The sequence below is a fragment of the Brachyistius frenatus genome, unplaced genomic scaffold (genome assembly GCF_029030835.1).
Source record: "Brachyistius frenatus isolate BFR_SWC_R1_liver_20210118 unplaced genomic scaffold, ASM2903083v1 Contig_33, whole genome shotgun sequence".
NCBI classification, from domain to species: domain Eukaryota; kingdom Metazoa; phylum Chordata; class Actinopteri; family Embiotocidae; genus Brachyistius; species Brachyistius frenatus.
This window is the reverse complement of record NW_027210632.1, coordinates 2,561,969-2,572,831: the sequence shown is the minus strand read 5'-3', so window position 1 is coordinate 2,572,831 and position 10,863 is coordinate 2,561,969.

The following is a 10,863-nucleotide window of genomic DNA, read 5'->3' as shown; positions in this document are numbered from 1 at the left end:
CCTCACACTTGCTTGGTGTTCCTGTCAGTTGATTGTTTCCAATTCACAAGGACGATCCCAGTTAAAGCAAACAGTCTATCCATAATGATAGCAATTAGCATCTACTAAAACTGGCCCGGTGCCTGCTTGCAGGGCGTCCAACGTTGAGTTCCAGACAATAACATTAATGATGACTTGCAGCCTCTGACCAGATTCTCCACCACGACTCCTATCTGTCCTGTTTTCCCTTTTATAGCAAGGAGTTCCTCAATGCTACTGCTCTGGGGAGTGTATTTAGTCACCGCTCCCTTGCGTTTGACAGTCGGGAGGCACTTGTTTGACATTGGGAAGTAAACTGGAAAGAACTGATGTTTTGTTCCAGCCTGAAGAACATCAACGGTCTCGGCTAATGTTTGCCAACTCGACCTTGAAAACAGGTAGATGTGTTGTTATGAAAGAAGAGGATAAAATCCTGTAATAGAATTAGCAGAAGAAATCTCACAAACTGGTGAAAATCTGATACTTTAATCATATCGTTAAACAGTGAGTCTCAGACACAGAGGACTTTGAGAGAGTATTTCTAAAGATTGTTCGAGTAATTATTTCAGCTTGAGGTTAACTGAGCTATGATGTGGTTTTTAGTTTGTGTAGGACAGGCTGACACTAAATCTTATCACGCAGTACATCCCATAACTTCTCTTTCAGAAGTTTTTTTCCCTACAAGTGCAGTCAGTGCTCATTAGCAGCTCTGTGTCCTGCCAAGGTGTCCTTGAGCACGATCCTGTAAGTCACTGAGGACATGCTTGTCAGAGAGATGCCTAAAATATTAATGCAATATATCCCATCCCAGTTTTGGCTCGCCGTGACAACTCTGCCCAATCTTCCCTCTTTATTTTAGGCCGAGGGTAGCTCCAGCGTTAGCTCAGAGTTGCCATTACTTATTTGGATTCTGTTCTCATGGAGAGTCTGACTCCTCTGGGTGTTTCTGTAACTGGGCTATTGGAGCTGTAAGTAGGGTAGCCCTTAACTAGGTTATAGTAGCAGACTACTCCAGCTAGGCTTCATGTTGTCTGGTCACTCTAATGAGGCTAAAGTCTGTTTCTTAAAAAGTTCATCTAAATGCCAGCTTTTGAAACTATGTGACATAAAGACACTTAAAAGAATAGTTTGACATTTTGGGAAATATGGTTGTTTTGTTTTGGTTGTCAAACAGAAGACATTTTGGTTTGTTTTCTTAATACTTTGTCTCCCAATTATTATCTTGATGAGCATTTTACTTTAAAACCATTTTTGTAAATCTCTCCTCATAAAAGCAAAACCCGTTATTTACAGAATTTTGATTTGTTAAAATATTTTCTTAAAGTATGATGCCGCTATCATTATTATGAGTTGTATTAGGTCCCTTCATGAACTGTACAGATAATAACATCAGCATGATGTAACTAATGTGGTGTCAGGTAAGGTTTTTGAAGCTAATGTGGAAGTACTGTAAAATAAAACACCTCTGAGGGCAACTAGGGGCTTACTCCAAAGAACCTCTGCCTCCATAGAGACCTATTCAAAAAGCCTCAATGGGTCTCATGAAAGTAATTATGGTGCCATTTGCTAAATTCACTCTTGATCCATGTTATGAAGGCCCTTCTAAAAATAATTCCATAATTAATTAGATACTGGGCCTCAAAGAAAGGGTGCTTTTATTGACACGCCTGGTTGGAGTCAGGTTTCCAGTAGAGATGGGTGTTGTCTTCTCGGATTTTCAGTCCGTTCCATCCCTCACTCCTCTCCAGCTCGTCCAAATATAGCAAAAAACGAAGATGTCAACATCCAACATCCCAGACTCAAAGCATAAAAATAACAGTTTACGAGACACTTTTAGATAGCTGGAGTCAGTAGCCGATTCACTTAGCATAAAGATTGGAAACAGAGTAACAGCTGGCTTGATTCTGTCCAGATGTTACACCATCCACCTACCAAATGTGACAACGACAATCCAGTGCTTGCTGGGGATTATGTGCACAAATATTTTGTGGTTTAACCAACTAAATAGGTTTCCACTGGTGGGTAGACAACTGGTCTGGGCCAGTTGTTTTAGCCATACAAAAACCAAACAACATAATGTTTAATAGTTGCTCTTAGATGATTAGTAGGTGTATTTAGTTACCATTGTAGTGGGTTAGGGTAGCTGTTTCCCCTAACTGGCTGCAGTCTCCAGCTACAAAGTGTAAGACAAGCATGAGAATGGTCATGATATTCTTATCTAACTTGTAGCAAGGGAGCAAATAATCAAATTTCTAAAAATATCATCCTAGCTCTCTATGCTTAAGATCTGGTTATGCATTTTGGTGAAGGGTGATAATAGAGTGCAGGAAAGATGTTAAAACAACACAGTGTTTGTTTTTTTTACAAACTTGCATTTCTGCCCAAACATCACAGACTCTTGTTTCTAGCATTACTTTGACTGGTACAAAGAGTCTCTGCTTGAAGAGAGAGTTTATCAAAAGGAAGAGTTGATGGGAAATAATCTTCAGCCCTTCAAAATGTCACACCTTTTATTAATGTAATTCTTCACCCATTTTTTCTTCCACACTGAATGTGTGTGAGTGGGCCAGTCATCTGCCACAGCAGTATTACTCAGTTCAGCTCACAGGACACTTTCCCGAGTACAAGAAACAAAGGCCAGTCTGTTTCTATGGTTTCTCACATGCTGGAGATCTGAGTGGAATTTTACATAGACAAGGCTAATGGATAGACTGCACCCACCGACATTTAACAAATACCAAGGAGAGCTACGATGATGGAGAGTTCAACTTCAATGCTCCGTGACTGAATGCGAACCATTCCACGGATAACATTTTTAGTTATGACTTGTGTTGATGTGTCGCTCATTAGTGAAATGAGGTGTAATCATTACATCACTGGTAGCATGGGGGGAAGAAAGGCTTTAGAGAACACGCTCCAATGCTGAAACATCACCTGAATCCACACACAAACACAAACACACACGTACAACCACCCACATGCCCACACGCACACACACACACACACACACACACACACACGCACGCACGCACGCACGCACGCACGCACGCACACACACACACACACACACACACACACACACACACACACACACACACACACACACACACACACAGCTTTGCCCTCCTGTAGGTCAAAACAGGTAGTCCACCCAAAGAGTTTTGGACAAACAGACCCTCCTTTCTCCAGGCTTCTGTTGCATCTCATTGGGGATGGATGTTTATCTACAGACAGAGCACTGGAAAACTCCTGCTGTGCCCTTCACATGACACACTAATGCAGTACAGTTTCCATTAACTGTTGGACAGCAGCTCAAGGTTGTGACTTTGGAAAGCTTAAGGACAAGAGAGAGGAGATTTGTGGCCATATTTCTGAGTAAAATGCATCAAGTAAATTATGCAATCTTTGTCAATATTCCTGCATGAAAGAAAACCTTGATGTCAACCAGATAACCGCACAGTCCATCAAAAAGGTCACTGTCATCTGCATCTAAATAAATCATAAAAGAAGTTTCAAAATTTTGAACAGCAAATAGATAACAGTGTGTTATGTCTCAGAGAAATTGCGCCACAGACTTGTTGAACCTGTCAGTGTATTCGGTAATGAAATTGCAAGGCACATTGTGTTCTTTTTTAAACCAAACTTTTTTTGACCAAATGGACTTCCTGAATTGTAGTGAACCAGGTCACTACCACCATCAAGGGCTGAGGTTTGTTTTGCTCCCTTTGTGTGGGTCTTTTAAAGAGGCGTAATCCTTGCCCAAACCACAAAGTTGAAACCATCAAATTTCACACATACTGGATGTTATTAGTCATGCAGATGATCGTGCTCCCGGAGATGGACACAGTTTTTAAGAGGACAGTTTAAAGCAATTTCTCCTCCCTCTCATTTTGGCAGCTATAATAGTTGATAATTTGTCATTTCAACCAACTCAGAAAAGAGATCTATTTATTTATTTATATCTCAGGCTTCCTGAAGTTTCCTCTCTCTGGTCACTCAATCAGGAATGGAGAATTTAAGTTATAACTGGCTCTGGCTCTGGCTTTGAGTTTTCCCCAGGCATATCCTGGGTAATTGGAACAGTGGATTCAGGGGAAGGCAAACACACACACACACACACACACACACACACACACACACACACACACACACACACACACACACACACACACACACACACACACACACACACACACGCACGCACGCACGCACGCACACGAATCCACACAGGTCATTACATTTACCACTAAGCATCTCCATAAGCCCAGGCAGGCATATCTGACATATTCATCTGCTATGGTAGGATCATGCTGGATCTGCCTCTCTCTCTAAATCGGGGTAAGGGGTGTGCCAGTGGTAACGATGATGGGGACATGACATGTAATCAGGGGGTCGATCACAGCTTGGTAACTAAGCAAGGCTATGATTTTACCCTCATTTACATTTCCTCTGAAGAAACATGTCATATTGGCCTGGTCTTTGTGCAACAAAATGAAAAAGAGTTGAAATTCTTAAAATCCTTTAATCCTATAAGGATGACTGGTTCCTTATGGGTTGTGTTTGTTATTTTTCTGCCTCTCTGTCTTTGTGTGTATCAGTTCTATTTGACTTAAAGGAAGCATCAAAATATTTTTTTCACATTGCTTTGGTAGGCATCTTTGACAATTTTCCAATCTGAAATGGGCAAAATTTTGATTAATTTCAAGAACTGGTTGACTGCCAATCGCCAATACTTGACATTTGTTAATACTTGGTGCTACAGAAACATTTTTGGATGATATTAAAAGAGATTTAGTGTCAAAAGAAAGGTGAAGTAAAGCCCGAATTTCTGTGTTCTGACCAAGAAATAAGAAACTTATATAAAATCGCGTCGACGTGGATACCGACACTAATTAATCCAAATCCAGCTTTTCAACAGAGCCTTTATCAACAGTATGTTGTTTGACTTGCTTCATTTGTTTACAGAAGGATAATAACAAACAATGTAATATTATTTTTTATTTAATGTTTATCTTCTTAGCAGTTTTTGCATGAAGACCATATTCCTTAAGCCATAAGTGTTCACAGTCTAATGGCTCCTGCTTTGACAGCAAATGAGTCCATGAGAGAGGATCATGACTGGGTCAGACATGTCTGTAGGGCAGACGGGACCAAATGCTGTATGTTTTTGGAGAACATCTGTGCACACAAAGTAATCATTGTGGTAAGTGTTGCAGAACATTTTTAGCACAATCCCTGGAAATTGAGGGAAAAACAACTCTCCTATTTTTTTTATGAACGAAAAACATCTTGCTTTTTCTCATTAGCTGTGGGCTGTCGCTTAACATTTACAGAAATCAGAATATCATTATTCTTATCTAACTCTTACCAAGAAACAAAATAACCATTTTTAGAAAAGTTTCAAACTGTTGCTTTATGATTGCAATTATGTATGTACATATATATATATATATATATTATATAAAATGCTTACCAGAAATACCTGAAAAATTAAAGATGAAGTTGATTTATTTTAGCCTGTCAAACATCACATATTGCTCTCCTTGGAAACCATTCACCTCCCTCTCCCTCAGACTCACATATGGCCACTTGTTCTCTTTCATATGAAGGTCAAGGCTGTTACCAACTACAGGGTAAGGTGTGTATTTGTGTGGGTATGTGCATCTTGAGTGTGCACACACACACAAGCTCTAGGGTCCCTTTGCACCAAGAAGTCTATAACCCTGCCTCTCCTTCTCCTCGTGCCTTCCTGCTTTCCCAGGGGAAAAGCCCCCATGCGAAAGGGAAGAAATGGGGTGTAAAGGGCACCAAGTTCCCATTGGATCTTCTCCTCTATGCCCCATCTGTGCCCAGTCTGCCACTCCACTTTGGACATTGCTCTGCTTCTGCTCTGCTTTGCTTTGGCTTGAGGAAAGGCACTTTTAATGTGCCCCTCTTCTGCTCTCTGCACATTCTCTGGGTTAAACAAAAATCTGATGTGGCACTGTAATTAAGTTGCCATTAATTGTTTTGCCTGGTCCCTAGTGGCACTGTTCAGACTTTGGGGGGAAGAGAAAAGCAGATTTATAGGGCTGTTGGGCTCCACGCCTAACTGAAAAACTAAGCACAGTGAAAACGATTCCTAATTACTGTCTGTTTTCACTAATTTACCCAAAGTCATCTCTTCCAGCAAGCTAACTAGCCCTAGCTACACTTAAACACTCAAGCTTCTTCACTTTTATAATGGCTCCCTCCTTTCAATAAATCCTGTATCAACACTTTAAACTCTTAACATTTCCAACCACATAATTTTAAGCAACTTGTTTTTGAGACAGAAACACACAGCAAGTGTTTCACCCAGCAATATTTTCGCCTTGTATGTTTTGTTTTCCACTTTCGTTCCCGTTGGATTCTGATGGCAGAGTCTAAATGTGGAATCTCAGGTGGTTTCTCTGCCTTGGCGGTAATTGAATCAAGACTATTTATATGCCCTACATTTTTATGACATGTAAAATGTTCACTGGTCTGAATGAAATACACTTTCCAGCTTCACCGCTCACCAAGCCAAATGTAAATACAGAAGATATCGACGGAAAACAGACCCCCCCCCACCCTCCTGCACACACACAGACCCCCACCCCCTCTCCACACACACACACACACACACACACACACACACACACACACACACACACACACACACACACACACACACACACACACACACACACACACACACACAAACCCAAACCCTGCCAACACCCTTCTATGGCTCGTCTTCACACACACAAGTTTATGTGGTCATGGCATACTATAACCACACGCAGACTTCTCTACACAACCTCATATTGCACTGGGTGGGTCGCTGTCCTTACCAAATCTGGCCTCAATGGGCACTTGAGGTGAATTATTGTTTGTGAGTGGAAACTTGGCCAGATAATCCCGGGACTGCTGGCTCAGGGCTGAGTAAGACCACTGTCTCCTTCCCTGCACACACACTGTGTGGGCCCACAGCTTTTGTTTTACCATCTCTATTTCCAGTTCACACTCATTTGCTGACTCTTTACCTTTTACAATAACTCCTTGTCTGTGTGCTTCTGCTCCATCTTTCTCTTCCTTTTCTGCAACCCCTGCTTCTCCCCCCTCTCCCAATTTCCCTCCGCTACTCTTTTCCCAACAACTCTGGCCTTTATCCTGCGGGCCATTCACCTCTCTGTGGCTTGCCCTCGCCAGTGCTGTGCTGTAAATTCCAGTAGTAGCTGGAAACACAAACATGCACAAACCCAGGGCAAGCAGAGCTCAATCACCCCTCCTTACTACCACCTCACCTATTACCACCACCACTACCTCTCTCAGCTTTCCTTCATACAAGGGGTCTTTGTCTGTGAGGCTGCTTCACAAGGCCTCTCTTTAGATCTTCTCTTAGATGTTTACCTGCATCATAGGTGTAGATCATGTGTCTGTGGTTGTTTTGCCAGTCAGCAGAGTGTGGATGTTAATCATATAATTGGGGGGCTCCTTCAGCAGACATAAACTAATGTTTGGACCCAGGATTTCAGTAAAAATCTGATTACAGTTATTGTGGCAGACTAATGATGTGTTAGATGAGGAAGGTTAGTTATTACAATGTCCAGGAACCATCCTTAATATAAACTTAGTCTGATTTGATGCAGCTACTGTCCTGTTTGAATAGTGGGTCTTAAGATTCCATAGTTATAATGCAGCCTTTTAACACTAAGCCCAGCAAATGACATATTATCATCATATATGAACTGAGAACTACAAGCAAAGCATTGGTTAACAACCGGACTTTTGATTTATTTGCAATTGGAAAGTTCTCACATCATCAACTCCCGATCAGCAGTCTTTCTCTAAAGTATGCAACACTATTTTTCCTCTTCCTCTTCAAAAGGAGGAAGCCCCCTTCCCCCCCACCCCCACCCCTCCCACACACACACACACACACACACACACACACACCCGTCTAACTCTTTGCCAATGTGCTGAGCCAGTGGAAAATCCGATGTCCGTTCAAGAAACAAAGTGGTGTAGAAAGATCGGTTGACCAAAGGAAGCAATATTCATACAGCATGTCCTGACTGATAGGGACCTGGTTGTGCAAGTTGACTAATGAGACATCTTCATGTTCACATTTTCCACTTGCCTTGGCTCAAGAACCACATGATCTCCAAGTGCACCACAGGCATTTCCAACACAGTCATATCTTTACTGTAAAATAATCTTATGGGTACAACTGATAAGCTCTTTGTAGCTTATGTTTTCCATTTCCCCTTTTTTTAATTTTTTTTTTCCCATTGCGCATTGTTACTTGTGCAAATGTCTTAATCAGCTCACAGCATTGCATCTGAAAATGTGATAACATGCAGAGTTTGCACCTAAGTTAGTCTTAGTTAATAGCAGACATAATCATGCGGAACCAGCGAGACACTCTGTGGCTGAACCTGCAATTATTTGTCAAGCTATCTTGTCTCAGGGTGTGTAGAGCTCTACCCCAGCAATTAAAGTTCTATGTTGGGATGAATAAATACACACAGAACCACAGTTATCTGGTTTATTTTCAAATGTGTCAACTCTTTTGCCTAACTTTTTTGTTCTCCAGAAGAGCTTCCCCTGTCAAACCACGTGCTCTCTTTCAACCTAAATTAATAACATGGTTCTGTTTTGTGTGTGTTTGTGATAAATGCAACCGTTATCCTGAGGGCAACATCCACTTTTGGGAGAGTTTTGGCGCGCCTCATCATTAATGCTTACTCAGACAGCGTGAACAACACATTACCATGCACAAAGGCTAATGACACTTGACATTTACTGTAGTTCACAAGATGCTCCAGAGCATATGGCAAATTTCCACCGAGAAACTGAGTCAACAAGACTCAGACAACAGCTGTGGGGAAAATGCACGGTCTCCCCAATTTAAAAACTCAACATGGCTCTCTGAGTGTTCAAGTATTTGCCAAGATGTAATTTCCTCATGAATTAAGAGACAGAGTAATTTGAAGTTTTTCTGCAGTGGTTTGTTTTCTGGCATTACCGCCCTGCTCTCGGTGCATATACACATGATCTCTGTTTTTTAATTTTCACAAGTAAATAATTCACTGTCTCCATTAGGGACTCAAAAGACCAAACAGCTCGCAGATTGTTGTGTAACCAAAAAGCCCTTTGAGTGCTGCTTCACTGTCTTGCTCACTTCTGTGGTCCCTTCGTGTTTAAATGCGTTGAAACAGAGATTAAGTGGTTTCAACTGAACAAACAGGCAGTGATGACAAAAGGCAGGATTCCAATTTATTTTCTGTCAATTTTAGAATAAGCACTACAAACATCAGCCACAGACTGGAGGGAAAATGTCACGGAAAGTCAAGTTCTGAACGAAGAATTATGTTTTTACTCACATTTTCAAAAACTCTTCTAATAGCTTACAGTTAAAGCATTTGTATTTCATGTGTGTGTGTGTGTGTTTTTTATTTGTTTTACATACTTAAGACTGACGTGCTTATTCACATTGTGGTCAAGAGTGAAATGAGAGGATCAGTCTTGTATTTGTCAGCAGCTGATTAGCTTAAGTAGCACAAATACTGGAAACAAGAGGAAACAGCTACCCTGGCTCAGTGAAGTTGTCACAAAATCTCCCAAGCGTCTCTAAATATCACCTCTTGACACATTAAATCATATTTGTTTAATTGTCATTTTTGTTGGACTGATAATTTTATAGCTGGATTGAGCCAAGTTCAACAGTATAAATACAGGGAGAAAACTACTTGTAAACACTTGTAAATCAGCAACTTTCCTGTTGAACATTCAAGCTAATTTACTGTCCTCATTGGATATTACTGATTTGGACCTGTAGTACATCCACGGCCATTTGGAGCCTATATTTGCATTACTGCCATTAGTTTCTAAAGTGCAGTATCTGTACAATTAAGAGGGAGGGATGATGCATTGACTGCTGTACGGATAGAGAGAGAGAGAGAGAGAGAGAGAGAGTGAAATGGGGTGCATTAGTGTCATGTTAGAGGGACATCTGCTCAGGGTTTGACCAACACAAAGCACACCAGGCCACCAAAACCACTGACAGCGAACTGGAAAAATGGCAGACTTAAAAATAGATCTCGTCACTGCTTTGGCACTGTGGGGTTTTGAAAGGCCCCGGAGCAAAGCCTGTTTGCCAGTGCCAGAGCTCAGCTGAAGCCTACAGAACTGTTGGTTGAACAAGGAAAATCACGAGATTCCAAGCGTCGCCGTGCTACAGCTCCAGTTTGAAGTTTTAGAGCAGAAAATCGACAGCTGAAAAAGTGTGAAGGGTGCCGGGGAAACATGTGCGACACTCAGGCATGACTGACTGTAACACTTCAGACCTTTTGCAAACAAATCTATCTATCTATCTATCTATCTATCTATCTATCTATCTATCTATCTATCTATCTATCTATCTATCTATCTATCTATCTATCTATCTATCTATCTATCTATCTATCTATCTATCTATCTATCTATCTATCTATCTACCTACCTACCTACCTACCTACCTACCTACCTACCTACCTACCTATCTATCTATCTATCCACCTTCATCTTGGCTGATGGTTCCTCATTTTGCTTTTGACTGAATCAACAGTCAAATTGCAGACAAAAGACCAAGTGATTGCACAAGTCAACTTACATAAATCACTTTTTTTCCCTTTCTTCCTCTTTTTTCCAAATCTCTCTCACTCCCCTTGACGTCGATCTGACTCAGAAATTCTGAAATGACATTTTCCAACTTTTAGGTTGTACACAAGCATGAACTTGTTGAACTACCCCCGATTACAAATCGGAAGAGGTAGATGCTCTTGCGTACTCAGGGTTGTT